Source organism: Rhopalosiphum maidis, chromosome 4 (assembly GCF_003676215.2).
Source record: "Rhopalosiphum maidis isolate BTI-1 chromosome 4, ASM367621v3, whole genome shotgun sequence".
NCBI lineage: Eukaryota > Metazoa > Arthropoda > Insecta > Hemiptera > Aphididae > Rhopalosiphum > Rhopalosiphum maidis.
The window spans coordinates 14965023-14988133 of NC_040880.1; the positions used below are offsets into that span (position 1 = coordinate 14965023).

General features: G+C 27.1%; 1 protein-coding gene and 1 pseudogene across 4 annotated transcripts in view; one reads left to right on the forward strand and one right to left on the reverse strand.

Moving 5' to 3' along the window:
• Window positions 1-23111, forward strand: part of LOC113560708 (neuropeptide CCHamide-1 receptor-like) — a 143785-nt gene that overhangs the window by 12991 nt on the left and 107683 nt on the right. The window lies entirely within an intron of this gene.
• Window positions 20277-20397, reverse strand: LOC113550743 (annotated as a pseudogene).

A 23111-nucleotide genomic window follows, 5' to 3' on the forward strand; every position in this document is an offset into this window, starting at 1 on the left:
CCAATTAATGAAAAAAATAGATACACATTGATTGTTCGATTTAACATAGTCAAACATTTCGAACATTTCGATGTTTTATCAACATCGAATGGTACCCGTTCGCGAATTCCTTGGACGCGCATATATCGGTGCGCCGTGTGGGCATAAGCACCGCAGCAGTGTCCGGTAATTGAACACGGCTGCCAGAGGTTTGCCAAGGGTTGCCCCCGTGGGGTGATTGATAACGGATGCAAGGGTTTTAAATTTGAAAAAAAAAAAGGAAAATACCCGAAATTGACCGATCACGAACTCGTATAATATATAATATACAAGGAGAACGGTCTTCATACAATAATGAAAGTCGAGTTGTTTTTCTTTTCTGCGAGTTTGGTAGGGAAGTCTTGTTTTTCCAATGTCCTAACATTAAAAATGTATATAATACAACACGTGGGTTTTTTTCCCAGCAAACGCGGTCACCAAATATCGTATCCCTTCTCCCCCTCTACTTGTCAATAACAAGAACACGCGAGCGCGACCAGGAGAAAATGAAGTTATTATTGCTCTAGACTCGACCGCGGCCGTAACGTTAGATTTTTGAATTTAAAACATTCGTCATGTACAATATTATGAACGCGTAACAGCCGATGTTCGTATGACTGAACGTATCAATAAATCACGCAATCATATTAAAAAAAAAAAAAAAATAAATAAATAAAACAAAATAATGCTACGTGCAGACTTCCATCGTTACATTATATACATATATATATTAAGTGAGTGTATCCCGGAAATTATGGCTCCATTATTTTAACCACCTCTGTATGGACTATAATTAATTATTAAATCTATTTATGCTATACAATTTTGTTCGCCGCGGCTTGATAGTATAAATCAAAAAATTATAAAATATTGTAATCGACGGCTGAAAATAAAATAACAAAATATATAGCCATTGTTAATTTATTATTGTTGTTAAATTTTCTAAAAAATTTTTTTTTTCCCCCGTCGCGCCTACTGAGATCGGTAATGGCGGCTACGAGCCCGGGGGCACGAGCATCGGCGTCTACTCTTCTTTTCCGACGTTCGAGTCGGGTCATCGACATCGCATACGATCTACTCACCGGGGCGGCCAGCCGTCGTCTCGAATTCGGCGTGGGACTTTCGTGCGCACTTTTGACGTAAATTATTATTATTATTTCTATAGTTGTCCGTGAAACCGCGGCGTGGCGGCAGACGGGCGCGATAGACGGACGTGCACGCCACAGCGGTGTCGACGGTGTAAAGGAAACGCGGAATAACCTCGCCAATCATTTCGGTTGATCGGTCCGAATAGCGATTAATCTTGACAACGCGCGAAACAGTTACCGGTATACATGTATACAGTGGCCGGGATTTATCGATTTATCGCTCGTACGCGTACCTACTACACCTATACGTCGTTCATCTGTCTGCAAAGACCTTTTCGATATTTGCTCTGGGTGTGCGTGTACCGCGATTTTCGTGTTATGTGTACGCGGTGATTCTTTTAAAACAGTATAACTGCTAATAATAACTACTGTAATAATATCATCCTACAAACGATTTTAATAAAAAATACTATATTTTCTGCAATACCTACTTATTATGATTATTCTATAGTTTTTTTTTTAAAAGCTTTTTATTATTTCAATGATGAAATACGTTTTCAATATCATAATATGCCGAAGCAGAATATTTTCTTTGATAATTTTTGATATGCCATGAAAATCGAATTTAATAACTGTATTAGTTATAATTAAGTATGTTTGAAGTGTTTAAACATGTTTGATTACCTGTTGGTCACAACTTTTTTTTTTATTTATAAAAGCTGTATTTACAATCTGTACAAAAAAAAGCACAACAAGTAAATTTTATAATAAAAGTAATAATACATTTATCTTGAATGGGTCATGGCTTTAAAGTAATAACTATTAACTATTGATTAACTTGTTCGGAATTTAATTTTTGTACATTAAAATATTAAAATTTTTCAAATAATTATTTTGCTTCGGAGTTGGAAATTAATATGGTTTGCTGTTATTTAAAAACAAGATAAAACTACTAAAATAAAATAATTATAAAAAATAAATATAACAATTTTATAATACAGTTTTTAATACAATGGTGGTTACTGTTAGACGAATAATCCAGTATGATATAATATTATGATACATAATATAACTCGGTTAACCGGAGAATGGCGGCTGCGGCGGTGAGCTGTGTGTAGTGGAAAAATCTAGCGATCGCCAGACATTACGTTAAAAAAGAGGATTTTCTTACTCGAGTATAGTATAATATGGCATCACTCCCCCCCCTCTCTCTCTCTCTCATACACACACACACAACAGTCATCCATCTCGTGCCACCACGTCCCGAAAGGGAGTCCATCATCGTGCTAGTTTTTTTCTTCTTTTTATCGAGTCCGCCTAGCAGCTCGAATTTTCCACGTCATTCACACTGACGTCCATCCCGTATTATGACGCGACACGGGTAGGTATACGTAACATTATTTTTTCGGTGGCAAGGTTTATACTGCATATAAATAATTTACCAGAGCTTTAAGGGTTATAATGGCGTTTCTGTTTTATCAACGTGCACCGTTGTCGCAGATATTTCATTAGAAACGATGGGCTCACTAAGTTATCGCTTTTAAATAAATCATCAAAAATTAAATAATTGTTTAAATCTAAAAAAAAAAATTAATAACCTAATTATTCTAGATTATTTTATATTACATAATAACTAGTAAATAAATGTCTCGATTACAAAATATTATGCCGATAAGTAGGTATGTATAATACCTATACAATATTATTATACTTACCGATTTACCAGCACTGTTACGTGGATTAATTTATTGAGCAATCGTTTTGCGCGTACTGATAAAATATTGGTATCCAATTATATTTTATGTATTTGATTTTTAAAATTGTTAAAGAAAAGCAATCAGAATGCGGTCGTTCTTAATTTTTAGTGCATAAATTTATATATTTTTAATGCATATTATGTTTATTTTTTTTTTTATGAGCATACACTTCGATGATTGATAGTGCTTTAAGTCACTGGTTCTATACAGAGAAAAATGTATATAAATTAGGTAACTCATTGTAGGTGGTATATTTTGTTTCTGTATCAGTTGTAAATATTTGTATCATATTATTGTAGAATATGGACTATTAAATAAGAAATGTGTATTTTAAGATGACATTAAAAATTATATTCTCAGTACGGCATCAGTAGTGTAGCATAAAACAAATAATGTAATAGTTTTTTGTATTTAGATATTTATTGACGATTTTGGGACATTAGGGTACCTATTATACTTATTATTATGCTTAAAAACTTGCTGAATCGTTACATTTTTATATTTTTCTCTTTGTTTAAATTCTAAAATTGAGTAAAATAATTTATAATAATAACTTTATTTTGAATTATTTGTACATCATTAATTTGGTAGAAGGTTAATTTTTCTTGAGCTCACGGCTTATAGTCATGTCAAAAAAGTAAACACAAGTACTCTACAAACACTAATAATTAACTGTTAGAATTTTTAAAAATCATAAATTAACTTTTTTCAGATAATTATTTATTTGATAATTCTCAAGTCAATTTTATTTTAGAGCTTATAAATATATTTAAAGCAAAACATACTATTCAGTTATGATATAGATATATTTTAGGTTATTTTTATGCAATAAAATATAAAAGTATATTTGTATAGTTTATTATAATACCACATAGGTACATAAATATTTTATTCCTAGACAAATGCAAAAATTAAAATAATTTAATTAAAAATCAAAGTAATTCTATTAAAATATAAATTTATAAATCACGGTTAAAACCACAAATTATATGTATAATATTCGTAATTTAATCATTTTTACTCTTTATTCTAATAAAATGGAATGTTACACAATAACACTATAATTTGGGCATAAAGAACAACAGTATACTGTAACACTATACCTATTATTATTATCAGTTCTTCAAAGGAAAGTACAATGTTAAATTATTTTGCATACACCTTATATTTAATTTACATTGGTACTCTAGTATTTATGGTAAACTAGGATAATGACAATAATAATTGGAATTTCAATATCTAAATACTCATTAATTTGATACTAACAGTTCCATTATTATTCAAGTGTACTATTTGACTGACATTTGTGAATAATTAATACGCAGCTACTAAAATTAACATATAAAAAGCACAATAAGACTTAAATTATCGTTAAATAATTGAATTCGTTTATTAGTTATAATTATTGTTGATTTTTCAACTAAGCATTGCGCCACGGGAATTAAAATATTTGTAATATTACGTATTATAATAAAAATGTATATAAATAAATAGTATATTAGAAGTTAATAATGTGATAGTAAAAAATAACACATATTATTAGTGCATTTGACAAGAAGAATATTTTTTATAACTAGGGCCCGAATTTTTATGAAAAAATTATTGTTACATATGCACATATTTATTTATGCACTCAAAAATTAAAAAAATTATATAATTTATAACTTTTGATTGGAGGTAAATCAGAGAGCTAATGATAAAAAGGAATGGATTATTATTAACATATTATTAAAAACAAGTTATTAGTGTTTACTCGAGAGTTGTTTTTATGTATTTTATTTTTTCATAAATTATATACAGAGGTAGCTAGGAATTCTTATCTGTTGGAATATGTGGTGAAATTTTTGTGGTATCATTAAATCATGACAAACTATCATTGGGGTCTGTCATCTTTTGATAAGCTATAACAAATTTTTTATTACGAACAGCCTTTTTTTACACGTGTAATGTATCAAAAAATAACGCTCATTTGACCGTTAGCTACCGAGCTTTAACTTAATCCGCAGTAATATGTTCATTACTCTATTTGACGCATCGTATCGATGTAAATACTAAATAGTATAATAGTATAACAATATGTGCATTATAATATTGAAGAGTGATGAAACTACTTGTATTGCAAATATTAATGGGCTTTAAAAGGTTTTTCAACGAAGCATTTTTAATTTAATAATGATAATAGCTGATAAATGTGTTGATTAAATTAATGTTGTTTAATACGATCAGCGAAAATAAGTGGTTGTGTGAGTTTTGTGTAGTGTTATTTATACACAATTGGACATTTATTATAGAGAAACTTAATTCAGTAAGAGATTCTTTGATAACATTTATATGTATAAAACAATTTAACTCATATCCATTCTTATTAAGCAGACGGTGAAAAATAATGGTAAGAAAAATTCGTTTTATTGCCGTACTCCGATAATTTTAATGATTGTTTCGAGCTTAGGTTAAATTAGAATAGACCTAGAGATGAATAAAATATTGTGTAAAATTAGTTTGATGTCTAAAAGATATCTCTTCGTGGCTATTGCCGTGTGACTACAATACGTTAATATGTCTTTGCTAAAATATTCCGAGAACTTGTATTAGATGCGTCCATCTTTACCAGGATCAAACATAAATATCCTCTCATAGAGTTTTTATTTTTTTTTTAATCAAAATAAATTAAATAGAAGTTCAAATAAAATTAGCTCAATGGGTGTAACATAAATCTTAAGCTTGACGTTATTGCGTACTTCTTAAACTCCAACCGTTATTAAATTAATGTACACATATATATATATTATTTTAATATAAAAATCCATGATAAAAATTTTTAGGTTAACCCACACTGCACTGCCTACTTTCTTGTGCAGTTATCCCTGATTATGAGTTGTTTATTACGAACGATTTAAATACCGAATAATATTAAAATTTACGTGTTATAATTAATGCAGCTTAAATATTTTTTGAATATTATCACTAAAATAATTATTAAACGTTGAGATTTAAAAATAAAATTACTCCAAAGAATATTATAATGTGCCCATGTTAGAAAATGGAATATACCCATTTTATAGGATACGGACAAATAAAGAGGTGAGGGAAATACACAATATGTATATGTCTAATGTAAGTACAGATTTAGCTACCAAAAGCTCTAAATGGGTTAGACCATATCTAGAGATTCAGTTGTATAGTAAAAAAAAAATCCATGACTGGGAATTAGTTTACGGTAAAAATCCGATGTAAAGTTAGATAAATAGAACCAAAGAAGATCTAAATAAGTATGACCAAGGATTTAGAATGTAGAGACAGCAAAGATAGTAAGACGGAGGGGGTGTGTAGTGGTATAAAAGGATCTCAACCTTCTATACTTAATGTTAATACAAATAGAATTAACGTTGGTTGTTAGTGTTATTCATCCAATTGACTATAGAAAGTGAAGATAATATAAGCATAATATATAGTTATTATTTAGCAAAAATATATTTATTAAAATAATATGATAATAAAGTCCTTACAGTTGGGTACATGGGTACTTTAAGCGAACAAATTTTTTTTTTTAATTAACGCTCAACACTTACAATTTTGAGAATCTAAACTATTTAATTATAAATAGTATTTAATGCAAACTTGTTTATAGCTTAAAATTTATTTAATACGGATTTAAGTGCAAAAAAAATAAATAAATTTTACTCAAGTTATATTTGAATATATCGTGCTGGTATTTATTTAAAAAGTTAATACTATGAAAATTCTTATTTCGCGCGTTATCATATTGTTGGTAGTTAGATAATATTTTTTTTTCATTATTTATCAATACATTAATTGTATCGAATCCGTATAGATGATTAAAACATATATTATTACTGTATAATAGATGGTTTGTAAGTTGTTTTACTGGAACGATCTTGAATTTTATGTTACTAAAAAAAATTAAATTTATCCTGATAAAAATTATAGAATAATAATCATAAAACACGTCAATGTATTAAATAATAAGCGTATGCACTTGTACATATTTTATTTTCAAGTATAAGTACTATGTACAGATTGTTGTACACATAATGGTAAAGTAATTGACACATATATAAAAATATTGTTAGATGGTGTTTTAATTAATACGGACATTTATTTCTCTGTCGCTCTCAGAGAAAGTTTAAAGTGAGCACTAAAGTTTTTACAACACAAACAGATGTAAATGTATTTTATACCAAGTAAAATATTAAGATATAATCATATAAGTGTGTCCATATTCAATATACATATTTGATCAATTTCGTTATTGAATGAAATTATTTTATTTTGGTAAATATTTTTTAAATAATATTATGTTATTATTATATTTATATTTGCATATTCATTATGAAAAGTACCATTATAGTTTTCCTAATGTCGTGTTTGATATCAGAACATCACTATAAAAACGATTTACAAATAAAATATAAAATATACGTTTAATATACAATATTGATATTTAAAAATTAAAATATCGTAAAAAACTGACGAGAGAACACAGATAATATTCTTACCTTTAAGTTTGACAATAGGTCATTTCACTCTTATATTTAAAGTAAACACATAAAATTGGAACTGCTAAACGTATATATTAGTATAGTATGCGTTAGTACAACGGAGACTATACACGCGGGTACGACCAGGCACGGATCCAGAGAAAAGATATGGGAGGGGGAGGGGCAATAGTTTTTTTACAACACTAATTCAATTATAAAACAATATAGGTAAGTACTTTATTCATAATTTAAAAAAAATGTTGTCATAATAGTAGGTATAGGTAATCAATGTAATAAATAAATTAGTGATTACTTAATATATAAAGCGACAATATAAATAGAAGTTTAGATTTTGTTTATTTGTTATTTAATATAACATTAATTATATATTAAATAACAAAAACGTCATTTTACATTGTCGCTTTTTTCAAATCTATCAATTTTTATTAATATTTATTAATAAAAAAATATTTATTTCGACTTCCTTATGAAGAACTGAAGAAGTAAAATTCTAGAACTACAGACTGTAGAATTATAAAAAAAAATTGAGAAATAATATGTCTGGGGGGGCTGGGCCCTTAGGTCCCTTTTGAATCCGTCCATGGGTACAACATGCGGCCTTCTTAATAAAAATAAATGAAAATATTTCCTACCATTTATGTGTCTACGTAGATATGCATTTGTTTACATTCCACTGCAAATAACGACCACAACTAAAATTGTGGTTAATTTTAAACGTCAAAACGAACAAATATTTTAAACATTATGATAACATAATCATACTATTATGTGTTATGTATAAATCACCAAAACGTTACAAAATATTATTAGTGAATGTTTCGATAAACTCAATTTTTATTTTAACTGAAAGGCAAAGTAACATTAAAAACAGAAGTTGAACTCATATCGACTATACACACAATAATTTTTTTTTTTTTTATAATTCTGTACGATGACGGAATATTTGTATAAGTACATGATTTAACCTTGTTATTGTATATGTAAGTATAGGGTATCATTCCGTGCAATCGGCTTATGATTCGTAGAAACAAAATACAAAGTTTATCGTTTCATTTAATTTTTAATGAACATTAGCTCAAAGAGGAAATGTACAAGAAAACGCAGAACAATAAACAGCCACGTATGGGTTTCAAAAATATAATTACTCCGTATCGATATATAAGTGTACCTATACTATATATTAAGTGTATACGGAATAATATCGACAGCATTAATCGGCTTACGTTAACGACATTGGATACTGCAGAGTATGTAGACGACCGAACAGCATCATTGAGCTCAGGAATCCGCCACATACAGAAAATGCACATATTACCTAATAATAGTTGTGATCTTAATAAGTAACACGTCAACACGTTGTTACAAAAATATATTCATTTTTAAAACGTGCTTTTTTATATATATATAATACCTATATAATGGTTAGGCGGTATAATGTGTTAACGTGCAGAATAAGCTTGTAAAATGTTTTATTTAAGCCGTATACCTATCGCGCGCAGTATAAGTATTCGAAAGTTACGGTGTCACGTGCTGCGTGTCTAAGTTTCACACGTCGTCGTCGATATTGCTTTTATGGTTCTTGTCAACCGCTGTCAACACGAGATATTTCTCACGCCTTTTTATTTATTTATTTATTTTTTTTTTTTTTGTTTGATGTACATCGTTTCTGTTTGTTATCACAATTTTTTTTCAATGGCCGCAATCGAACGTTTTTCGTAAACGGGTATCAACCATAAAATATATTATTATCTCCACTTATATGCGTCTCTATCGTATTACGTTTTCGCGTACGTATGTAAGCGCGCTGTACGTCGTATTGCGGAGTGCGAATCGTGCTAAATAATAATTTATCGTAAAAAATATAATAAAAAAAGACGATATGCATATAATATAACGGTATTACATGTTATAATATGATAATAACTTTACGGGGCTCTAGTTAGATTATGGTCGTCGAAAATAGGTACACGTATATTACGTATATACGTAATGTACCTTATTATTTTCGTATATTTTATTAAAGTCATTTTAATCATATTCCAGATTCCTAAATGTTATAACTTATAACTAAATTAAACTGCGGGCATATTATGGAAAACGCTACTCCTAAACGATGTCCGGGGTATCGATCGGAAAATAACCAACACGGATGATTTGTTATTTATCCATCGAATATTAATTATCTGAATACAATACAAGACTCCGCTGCAGTATATTGTATATCGAATTCCCAGAACTGTATTTCTTTTGAATTTCTTAAGTGTTGAATAAAAGAAAAATAAAGAATATTATTTCATCGTCGTCTTTTCTCAAGAAGTCTGAAACAGATCATCGAAAAGTTTGCATCCTTGAAAAGAGAGCGTATGATTCCAATCACAATAAAATCAAAAGTAATGAGTTTTTTTTCATAACTATTAGGTATACAAACAATATACAGCACAAATTAAGTTTCCATTCAGGTAATAAAATCAATTATTTAAAATTTTAATATTTTACCAACAATCTAAAACATGTTGATAAAAATTAATTATACACGCGCATTCTGACAATTTCGTACACAAGTAATGTTATTATTGTACCTATATTTTCTTTAATGCAGACGTTATTCTTACACGATCAATTATCATTATTCATAAGGGCCGTATTCGTGCAAAATATAATTCAAGTTACTTTATTTATTGAATTTTTTTTAGAAATCATCAATAAAGCCCTCAAATCTTAAATAGAAAGATAATTTAATAGTTTAGATTTTTCGTGGCTCATAATATTTGTTATTCGATATTAGAGAAATAATAGTTTTAATCGTTTATAATTATATTGAACATCGAATACAATCATATATGATTGTAAATTGTTTTTTTGCCAAGATGGGATAATAACGCGTCTTTCATAGAAGTAAGTTAGAATGTTTTTATGATATCACCTTATCTATTGCATACTGTGCACTAGGCCTGTGCATCTTTCGATTCTTTCGGAGAAGTATGAAAGGCTCTATAATGTATCACTATGTTATCGTTGTATAAAATTGCTTTTTAAAAGTTTTTAAGAAATAATTATTTACCAAGTTTGAAATTATAAATTATCGTATTCAGTAAAACTGATTTTATTTTTAAATTATTAATCACCTTATTGGAATGATAAACGGTATTATATAATAAACTTAAGTTTTTATAATATTTTATATTTTATATTCTATTAGGTAAGATTAATAAAAAATAATAAGAGCAGTAAGAATAGTTAAAAATATTACAAATAAATTCTGATAACTTTTTAAATTATAAAAAGTAACATAAATAGTTATTCAATTCTAATTTATAAATTTATAAAAACAGTTTTATAAGGAATTCAAGAACATAATTGTTATTGACTATCATGATATATATCTTAAACCATAAATGGGATATCGAAACGTACACATTTGGATCTTTTAAATTACGTTATTTTTTTTTAAAATATTGATATTCATGAAACGTTTATTTAAATTCTGGAGAATGAAAATGTAAGGTTATATCTAATTTGTAAACTACAAAACTATAATAAATAAACAATTATATTAATCTGTGATTTTTGATACACGTTTAGCTCTTAAACTACTTACGCTCAAACTTCAAGAATTAGGTAAGAGAATATTGACTATAATTTTAGGGTCATAATTTGACATTTTAACTCAAAGGTTACTTGACCATATTTTAATTAAACTTTGTCGTTATTTAAGTATACTTTAAGCATTTATAGAAGTATATTTTAAAAGAATTGACTAACAAATTGATTTTATAATATATCATTAATGATGCCAATATTTTTTAATTTTATGACGTAAAGAAGTAATTCAAAGTATTGGATAGCAATATGTAAATAATCATTATATTTTAAGAAGATATAAAATTAGTAATTACTTATCATGACCATTCTGTTTAAACCATTGAGGTTTGAATACATATATTAATTATATGAATGATAAATTACTAAATGAGCATTCAAAGTTCGAAAAAATTACTCATGGATATATTGCAAAGCAGGTAGCCATTATTTATATTATTGAGTGCATACTATTAAAATAATCCAAATTCGGTTTGGATTTTTTTTTTTTTAATTCTATAGTTATAATAATAATAATTTATTTAACAAAATAATACAATTTCATAATATAAAAAAAAATATACAAGGTATATGTTTGAAACTCCCCTTTAAGCATTAATAAGCTTGTTTTGAGGTTATAAATATTTGAGTTCAGTACATTAAGAATAAGATTAAGTAGAAAATATAATTATAATAATAATGAACATGCATAGATAATTAAACAAAGAATAAAATAATATTTATTTTTATTTTTAAACAGTCTAATAAAAGATTTATTTAATAAAAGTCTAGAGTTTTAAAGAATGATTTAAATATATAAACATTTTTAAAATTATACATATTAACAGTAAGTTGTCTATATATTTGAGTAGCTGCAGATAAAGAGCTTTTTAGACCGATTTTTTTTTTTTAAAGATACACAAATATTAATATTCTCTTTTTAACGGACATTATACTTAAATGATTAATACTAACTATAGGTTATGTTTAAACCTGTAAAAAAATTAATATGATATTTATAAAATATAATTTATAAATACATAGAACTTTAAATTCTAAGTAAACAGAGCTGTTGTTATAATACATATTAGGTTAAAATACAAATAGAAATTGTATTAATCTATTGATGGTGATTTTTAGTTGATAAGTTTGTGAATCATATGCTTATAATTAATATGCTCACTATTCTATAATTGTTTTCAATTATTTAATTATAAAATATATATCACTATTTTAAAGAAAGGTGAGTGTCTGTATGCATTTTGTCTAGGTTTTCTGCCTACATATGAAATATGCTAAACTTCTTCTAAAAATAGTATTTTTAGTTTTAATTGTCATAGAGCGTCGAACTAAGTAATAATATCTAGTCATGTACGAATGTATAATGCCATCACATGATTGGCTGTAATAATACAATTTTCATGAGTTGTTGTGAATTTTAGATTTTGGGCAAAGTATTGAGTGTAATGGTCGTACAATGTGTTTTTTTTATGAAAAAATTAGATTTCAACCAGCTCAATGAATTTTAGTTTGATTTTTTTTGTAATTTAAAAATAAATTTGTTGTGGCTTAATTTGTTGGTAACATAAAAAAAAAAACGGACATTCTTACACAAAATCAATTTATTGGAAAGACACATATATCATTAAAGTACGATTGAATATTAAATTTAGATCGAAATGAATGATTTAAACATATAAAAATTTATTCCCTAACGATTCTTTATTGTTTGGTTTTAAAAAAATATTAAGAAATTTGAAAATTTCTTCTTTTTTTTTATAATTGTGTTTTTATCTACATTTACTATGAAATGTTCAACATTTTTAAACTATATGTATAATTTGAATATATATATATTATATATAAACCATTCACACCGTTATCGTTGGTATTGATTTTAGTTAATAACAATAATAAATTAATATATGGCTAATATATCTATGTGATGTTTTTGTTAAAAAATAGTTTAACTTTACTTTTTTAGGAACTAATAATTTTTCTACATATAACATAGTGCAAAAAATACTACTTCGTATTCACTTGCCGTCATACCAATTGCTCACACTGCCTCCGCCGGGCCAACTCCACTTGAAGTGACGTTCATATACGTAGAAAATTATCTTCTGAGACAAAGGGTAGTTGTGATATAGACACACTCAATATTTCTCAAATTGTATGACATTGATAAAGGCTGATAAAGTTGTTTCAACACAGAAAAAAAAATGAAAAAAAAATTATAATAAGTATATCAAAACTTAGAAATAGAAATGGACACACGCTGTCTAGGCGCAAAACCTTTTTTCGTATGCGATGATTTATCATTGAATTAAGATTAACATATTAATTACAATAACCTATACAGTAGTACACTCGAAATATAATATACAAAATAAGTGTAGGTAATAATTGTTCATGTTTAACATTACGTTGGTTATCAATTTTACCATATAAAAAATAGTTTGTTCTACTATTAGTTACTCTACAATACTCAAATCAAAATCGATAATATTAAAATTTTAAAAGTATTCTTTACGAGTTGTTTTATGCTAAAATGTAATATAATGTATAGGTATAATGTTCATTCTCGTGTAAATTTACATATTTTGCATATTTTAGAATCGTCCAAAACACGTAAATCGAAGATTTTCAAAAAACCATTTTCGATCTAAATATTTTTTAAAACCAAAACTCTTCATTTTCAAAATGTAGACGCTTTCTATCGTATATAATAATAATTTATTATTATGGAAACCAATTTTATTTTAGTGATATAAGTTCTTTCCACCATCAGTTGTTTTTAATTTAAATAATTAAAATCAATATTGATACCGAGTGGTTTTGCCGAAATTACGTATAAACAGACGTGTTGTTTTTTTTTTTAAATTGACCGCCTATCTGGTCTACCAGGCTCATTTGTGGAACTTCTATGATGTTCTTATAGTATTTTTGGTATTAGAAAGTAAAAATGATTATCATATATGTTTCGTTCGTCATAAGCCCGTTGGAATAAACACATGGATTTTTCTAAGACACGTAGGATAAAATATTACTTAAACTTTTCGGAATGAATGCTGTAGAATCGTAGTAGTTAAAATAAAACTGTAAAATAATACCATATACATATATATATTACGAATTGAGTTCCTTATATTATACCTATAAGGATTGATTTATACCAATATCTCTTTTAGTTTTTCGAAATTCCGTATATATAGGTATCGATGGCAGCGAAAACTCTTAAGAGTAATAAAATGCGAACAGAAGAAGAAGAAGATATTATATCAAATATATAATATGATCGTCACACTAAATTGCAACATATCGGATATGGCAGTTATCATAATTCAAGTCCGTAATTGCCTTAATATGTTTTTGTAATAAAAATAACAGTCTCTATCCAAACGCACGTTTGACCGGAGTCACCGGACGGGGTTTAAGTCGTATAACTTTTTGAACAAACGTCATTTTAATAACGATCGATATACTACTGGCACTGCAAATGATTCCTATTCAAATGTATAGACAAATTTCTTTTGTCACCTTTTTCCGTTATTAACATTATTCACTAGGTATATGATTATGGAGATTTTATATATCAATGAGCTCAATATTTTATTTCGGATTTTTTTTGTTTGTTTTATAATTAAAAATAGGATCATACATTTTGGGTAACTAGTAATACCACAATTACTCTTCTATAACTTTTTTTTTCAAATATTTACGTTATCATATAATATAATATAGCAATAATAACAATCAAACAAAATATTTATATAACAGCTAAAAATAAAAAATATGTATAAAATTTAAATTTTTATTAAATACCTTGAATGTTTTGATTTCCCGAGTGAAACTGAGGGGTCGGCCCAAATCCAATAAATAATTAATATTGATAGACCAAAATAAAATCCAAATTATTAACTATTTTATAATTATATAACGAATCATATAATGGAAAACCTTTTAAGGGCTTGGGTATTTTTCGAGCGAGCTTAAATGACCCTCATCTAACAAAAAAATATGATCTATAAGTATGGTATAGACTGTGTGGCGAGGAGTTTTTATTTCATAATGTTTCAAAGTACTCGTAGATTGAACTAATTTGTTGTAATATATTTGTCAGCAAAGTTTCAACGATGCCCCTAAGGACAATATAATTCTAATCTCATATCATATCTTGTAAAAAAAAAAAAAAACATGGACTGTATAATATAATAACAGATGAAAATAATATCGCAAGGACAAGAGGGAGTTGCCTCTGGGGCCACAATAAAGTTTCAACCGGGTAATAGAAACGAAACCGTCTACTGTCTAGTCATTACACCCACGAATTTCTGAGCATAAGAAAGATAATTTTCGAAAGCTTTGACGTGGGCACTGAGACAGATAAACATATGTATAGATAGATAGAGAGAGAAAGAGGGACAAAGAGAGAGAGAATCTGGCCGTAATAAGTAATTGACAATTTATTTATTTAACTTATATAAAATATGATCCGACCACGACGACTGTGGAAATTTAGGTAAATTAACACAACAGACCGGAGGCCACAATATTATAATGGTCATACGAAAATATTATTATGCTGTGCGAATGGTACAATGACATAACTTAGAAAAAGTTTACGGGGCGGTGTACGTACACGCGTAAACGCTATAAACGGAAACTCGAGGAAAGCTTTATTCTAGCGTGATTTTTACAATTAATGTTCTGTTTTCCGTGAATAATAAAACAATATATAAAAATCGAAAACAAACGACTTGTACACGCGCCGTTACAATGGGTAGCCCTGCAGCAACAAAGTCGTACGAACATAATACGCGGTTATAATAATAATATTAAGTATAAGTGCCTGTAAATAACATATAATTCTATACTACGAAAAATATAATATTTAATGGGTTAAGCGTGTATAGGCTGTATATATGAATGTTTGTATGTATGTTCCGTTATCGGCAAAATTTTATTAAATTTCAGCAGGCGCGAAACTTTTATTTCCAATAAACGTAAGGACAAATTACTCAAATTTTATATTCAAAGCCACTTGATTCGCTCGCGTGCACTATATTTATTATATTTGATAAAAAATTATTCTCAATTTTTTTTTTTATATTTTAAACACGCATATAGGTACAATATTTATATTAAAAATACAGTGAAAACTCTCTGTAACGAATTTGAAGGGACCTAGAGATTTCTTTAGTTATAGAAAATTTCGTAATAGAGAGGGTGTAAGAATTATATAATTATAGGTTATAAATCAAACCAACCATTATAATGTAATATTTACATTATATAGAGTTCTTCGTTGTGACGAGTTTCGTTATAAAAAGTTTTTACTGTATGTTATTTCATCAAAATACAGTATACGATGATAAGACGGCTGTAATTGATACCTACGCAATAATATAATTATTGCGTAAGGTTATATTTGATTACCTTTTTTTGTGTAATTATCTATTATAAAAATAATTCAACAAAAAAAAATAAAAAGGTATGATATTTTAATAGGATTAAAGTCCAGCTTCAACAAGTGCTAAAGTATAATGTTATCTCTGCACCCGCTACAAAATACCAGGAAGTACAACTGCGTAGTGAACTGTCATTCACCCTCTTCAAACGCTCATAAAAAGTAATTTGATTTGCTGGTAGTTTTTTTTTATATGTAGGTTGAACAACTTATAAAGAAATTTATATTCAATTTTCAAATCTTAGGAATTTGATGTATTTTCTGACTACAAAATAGCTTGTATTTTTTAGATTTTCGCCAATTTCATCAAAATTCTAAATTTAAATGCTTCTAGAAAAATTTATGGTTATAAATTTTCAATATTTTTCAATTGATAAATAAACCACTTATTAAGAATAAAATTATCAAGCAGTTTAACCCATTCATACATTTTTCATTGACATTTATAATAAAAAAAAAAAAAAAAAAAAAAAAAAAAATAATAACATAATTATATAAAATTATAATATACATAGTACATACTTATATAATATACAATTTTTTAAGTGCCATTGCTTATTTGTTTTCAAATTATAAAAAAGTAAAAAAACAAATGTAGTCAATATTTGGCTTATCGTATATAGATCTAATTTTTTGTCTAAAAGCATATTTAAAGTTAACAATCGAAGCATTTAGTCAACAACCTACCGTGTACTCTGAAAAAAACATCCATCATTGTAAAATCGATACATTCACCGTTTCACTCAGTATCTTATAGACATGTTAGGCTTCTATCATTAATCTAAAATGAGGATTCGCGCGGGGATTATCTTGTCTGTGTGGACAGATGAAGTCTGCATGGCTGCATCGCTGTATAGTTTTGTTTAAACAATATTATATAGATAAACATACAACTTAAATACCTATTGCGTTTAGCTGCGTATAGTGGTTAACTGTGGTTTATCAGGATTTCTAATACTAATTGTGTCATTAAATTATAGTTAAAACAGTTACTAAAATTATCTAGTTTAGAAATCTAAGAGATAATATATGTATAATCTTAAGAGTATTAATAATGAGGTTGGGAGTAAGAGGATCTGGCTCAAGATAACGATGGACGCGGGCAATTGGTTGTTGTAGCGATGGACCTAAATGGACCGTAAAAACCTTAGGAAAGAAAAGAAAAGTATGTAACATTAAATTTAATCTCACAATACACACAACTCGTCATCATTTTTATTTCAACTGTCAAATTGGATTTATTTTAATCCTACACTTTTTAAGTCACAATAAAAATAATTTCTATACTAATATATTGTTAACACATGAATACACAATAATGATATACAATATATATAAATAAATAAATATTTATAAATAGATATAATTGTATTTCATACTTTGTTATGTATTGTATCGGCTATAAATAAATAATAGATACCACCGACGGTCTAATATATAAATAATATATTATTGCCGGGTTGCGTAAAAATATATTCACTTAGTGAACCACTAAAATTTAATGAACCAAACGCGGGCCACTAAATCAGTTAGAGGGACCATTAGCTTACTATTGATTCGTTAAATGTTTAATGATCGTTTATGCAACCAGGCGGCATACATTAAAGGTATAAACTTATAGATTAATTGGATTATGGGTTGTGGTCTTAACGACAATCTGGTAGATATATAGAAATATGAAGTAGCACTTATAGCCAGGAATAAAAATAGAACCCTTTTTTATTTTGGCGGAAACGACTAAAGACAAAAAAAAAAAAATCAAGGTTATGGCGGAAACAGCGCATGCTTTAACGATCAATTACTATATATAATTAGTACAACTAAATATTTATATATAGATAATGCTTTTTCTTTAATCGACCTAATAAAATATTATAATATTTTATTTTTAAAACAAAGTTAGTTTTAAAAATATAAATAAAACACTTTTGGCATTCTACAAATAATTTATATTTGTTACTTGTTAGATAAAGATTATGGATTATTAACTGGCGCATATATTTTACCTATGATATCTAAAAACTCAACAATCTAAAATATACGAATTTCTTACTTTTTTTTATGTTGAATGCATTTTAATTATTTTAATCTAGCATTTTTTTTTATTTCAGAAAAATCATTATGCTTTAGACAAAAAATACATTTATAGTGTTTATGGGTTATGGACGCTTAAAGGCTTAAATTTCGAAATTAAGTACCGAGATTTGTAAATAATGAAATAATATATTTATTTGTTGATTTATTTGTGTATACAAATTAATGATTAATAATAAAAGCCCATCGGATTTAAATACATGATTTATTAATTGGATTAGTAGATATTTGTTGTTTACGTGCAATAAATTTTAAAAGATTGATAGGTTTTAAAAGTCTTGAAAATTAACTTTTCAATCGGTTGTATAATATAGTTCCCAAAATCTAGTCAATTTGTTTAAATTCAATTATGAAGTACTTAAAATATAGCCACGAACAGCGATATTTATTATTTTAAAATCATAAATCAACTACCTTCCTAAGAATAAAATATTATCAACTGATTTTTATGTTCACTTGATTTCGATTAGTTTATTGCAGTGCGCTTGTTAATACTGTTAGTTTAGGTTAGAATACTATTATGTTAATTATTCGCTGTTCATCACCTAATGATGCACCTAATTAAGTAATTTATTTACGTAATATAGAAGTAGTTTTGAGTTTCCGCCAAGATGTATATTAATTATTGAACCACTTTGTCTTGAAGTCAAACATAATCAAATGTAAGACTAATTATAATTTATGAATTTCAATAAAAATACCATAAAACACTTGAATGTGCCAATATTGTATTTAATTATTTTAATTAATGTAATAAGGGGCCGCTACACCAACATTTGTTTTCTCTGCTACCTCCTACGACCTACATAATTATAGGAATAAAGATATTCCGTATTTCCACATTTACGACTATTTGGTTCGGTTTAGGACAAAGGCACCTTTAATATATTTTATAAAGAAGAATTTTTGATGTGCGTTGGCCAGATAGGTTTTTAATATTTTCTTTTTTTATAAATACAAGAATGTTTTAATTTAAAATGATTTTGATTATTTTTAACCATTAATAACTTATTCAAAAATGTAAATGTTAAAAATCTATCTGGCCAATGCACAAACGTATTTATTTTTTTTATAAAATATATAATAGGTGTTTTTGCCTTAAACTGAACCAGAGAGTCGCAATATCGGAAATACGAAATATCTTTGTTACTATATTATATGTGGGAGATAGACAGAGAAAATAAATGTTGGTGTAGCGGTCCCTTAAATGTGTTTTAAGAAATTTTATTTGTTGTATCTGTTTTATAATTTCCGTATAATTTATTAATAAATATATTTAAACTCGTGGTATATTTAATTATTTATCATTAATAATATATTGTTTGTATGACTATTATTTTAAGAAGTACTGATAGTTCTAATATTTGACCTCTCAAAAGTATCAACTAGATTTAATTTTCTACCGGAAACCTTAAAAAGACGATGATCAAAGAGTTTTTATTCTATAAAATTGTGTTTAACCTACCCCCCCCCCCCAAAAAAAAAAAAAAATAAAAAAAAGTCATCGTGGAATTTTTATAAAAAAATCAATTTTTGATAAAATCAAACGTTTTTTGTTTTGCAATTCAAAATGTAATTCATTGATGCTCAACAAGTTAAATATGATAAAACAATTATTTAAAAGTATCACTAGAAGAGATTGTTCAACGAAAATTCCTGAAAATTCAGCAAGTATGTCGAATTTAAATGTTTTTATACTTTTTAAATAAAAATAATAATATATTTATTAATTAAAATATCTAAAAAAGAAAGCTAACGTCACGTATAGTGTTCCCAAGCGGTCACTCATCCAAGTACTAACTACGTCCAACGTTGCTTAACTTCAATGATCGGACGAGAACTGGTGTATTCAATGTAGTGTGGTCGTTGGCGACATTATTTGAGTTAATTAATAAGCTACAGTATGTAATTCAAATTAATTAATGGAAATTTACGAGTAACATCAGCCCCAACTTCTAAGTAAGTTATTGATGTTAACTGAATTTAATCCTTGTCAAATTTAAGTGTGGTTTAGACCTGTAATAGTGTAATGTGATGATAAAATTAATTACATATTTTATAGGTACTCTTATTATTGTATTTATTTTTACGTGGTTAAAGAAAAACGGAAATCTATATGATATTTTATATTGACTAATATCGATCTATGAGACCGTAGGTACATGCATACATATTATTATATTATCACAGTAAACTTATGAGTTGTAAAGTAAGTAGGTATTAAAATGTAATTTAATATAATATATTATTTTTTCTGTACAGAGGTAGATAGTGTAAGTATTGTTATGTAATAATAATATTGACAAGTGTTAAATTCCATTGAATTGATAAAACAATTTTGTGGCTGGTGGCACTCACTAGTTACTGTTTTAGTTGACAGTTGTAGATACTTAAAAGTGTCTAGATAGGTCAATTCCTTACTGCAGTTTATTGTAATGTTATATTAACCAAATATGACTGCATAATGAACAAGAAAATGAAAACACCTGGAATTTGATTAATATTGTTATATATTGAGTCAGTGAAACCTCTAAATACCGGACCGTTTCATTTGCTGAAACATTGTCCGCTTTTTAGAGGGTTCAGTCTATCGAAAGTTTGTTCTAAAAAAAAAAAAAACTTTCACTATTTGAAGATATATACTACATTTTAGTCGTCTATTTGGGGTGGTCTCTGTAGTATATAATACCTCATAAACATTAAAATTACTGTTGAATCGTTTAATTTGAATTAATGTCACTGCCGAGAACAATTTACTAATAATATAATCGAACCCCATTGGTATTAGTAGTTAGTAGCTACTGTCTATGAACCGCAATGTAATAATATGATCATAAACATTCACGTTCGTTGTATATTTATATTATAAAAGCTATTATTTTGATAAACGATCGTCGAATAAGACTCATTTTGAAATGTTTAAAGCTAAAATGTTGTTCCTATTTTCTATAATCTTATCAGTTATAGGTGCGCAAATTATAAAATTTCACTGTCATCTCGGCCGTCTTGTATTTAATTTGTTGCTCAATTAACACAGAAGGCGGGATACGACAAAGATTTTTTTTTACGAAAACAAACCTATATCTTTTGTCCATTGTATCGATAAAACTACTTAATAAAGCGATGAGAAAATTCAATAATATAATATATTATGTACTTATTTAAAATATAATAATTTGTGTTAAATCGTGTAAATTATTAGTTATTATTTGTTAAGCCATTGAAATTTAGCCTCAACCCTTATTATATTTTATATACACATAACAAATAATAAAATAAATATAAACAATAAATATATGGAATCGAAAAAGTAATAAAAAGAAATTGCGTTGGATAATAATCATAACTTATAATGAATTTAAAAATGCTCCTTATTCAATTATTATTGTATAGTTGTGTCTGTAGTACGATGAAAAAAATACACGATTTTTTGGTGAACAAAATTACTCGTGACTACACTGATTGATGACTTGTGCTTGCGCGTGTGGTAGATTGAGTACTATCTTTATACACACTAATAATCGTTTACTACGCACACGTTTACACGAAAGCCACTCAGTCACTTAGTAAATTGCCTACATTGAATTCCCTAAAAGTGATAGGTTACGAATCCCTCTTTAACAATACTTCTGGGAGTATAATAAAGGTATATAATTATACAAAAAAATCCATGCCCAGTTTGCAATTCCGAAAATTAAGTACGTTTGAGGTATTTTACGAATGTTTTGAATGATACGATCGCTATTAGATACGTTAACTCGCGATTAAGGTTTTTCTTAAACATTTATAGATAATATTAACCATACAATTCTAACTCGATAATTACAGGGTTGAAAGCAAATAACTATTATTATCTTAAATAGAATCAACATGATAAAGTGGAAGTTGTTTTAATGTTTCACTGTAGAATGTGGTTTTAAAAACAACGGGATGCCACAATATTTATAGAAAATACTTACCATAATATTTAAATGTAATTTAGTTTAATTATAAAAAAATGTCCACAATATTGCATAATATGTAATACATATTATAAGTATATATAATAATATAATAATTTCTGACAATGGTAGGTACTTAATGAAAACAATTGAATGTGTAGGGTTTATTGTATGTAATATTGATAGGTCGTAGTTATTTTCATAATACAATTATTATTTAAACAAACAAATAAAAATATAATATTGTATTCTAATCAAAACGTTTTTAATACGCTATTATAGGCTATAAACAACTCATATTATTTTTTGTTAGCTTCCAATATACAGTTAAAATTGTTTTAATCTGACCTAATTCAATACGTTGTGTCTCATAAAATATATCTAGATAAAAAAAAAAAATTTTATGTAAAACGATCTACCAATATATTGTTAAGTGAACAAAATGTAAACATATGTCATATTGTTACATAGAATAAAGCTGAAGTGAGAACAACTACAGCATAGTATAATATATTAATGCATAATTCTTGACTCGACACAAATTGTGACAGTAAATACCAGAAAAATATAACAATTTACACATCATAAGTTCAGTAAGATTATAAAATCAATACTGTAGAAATGTGCATTAATAAAATAGTTTC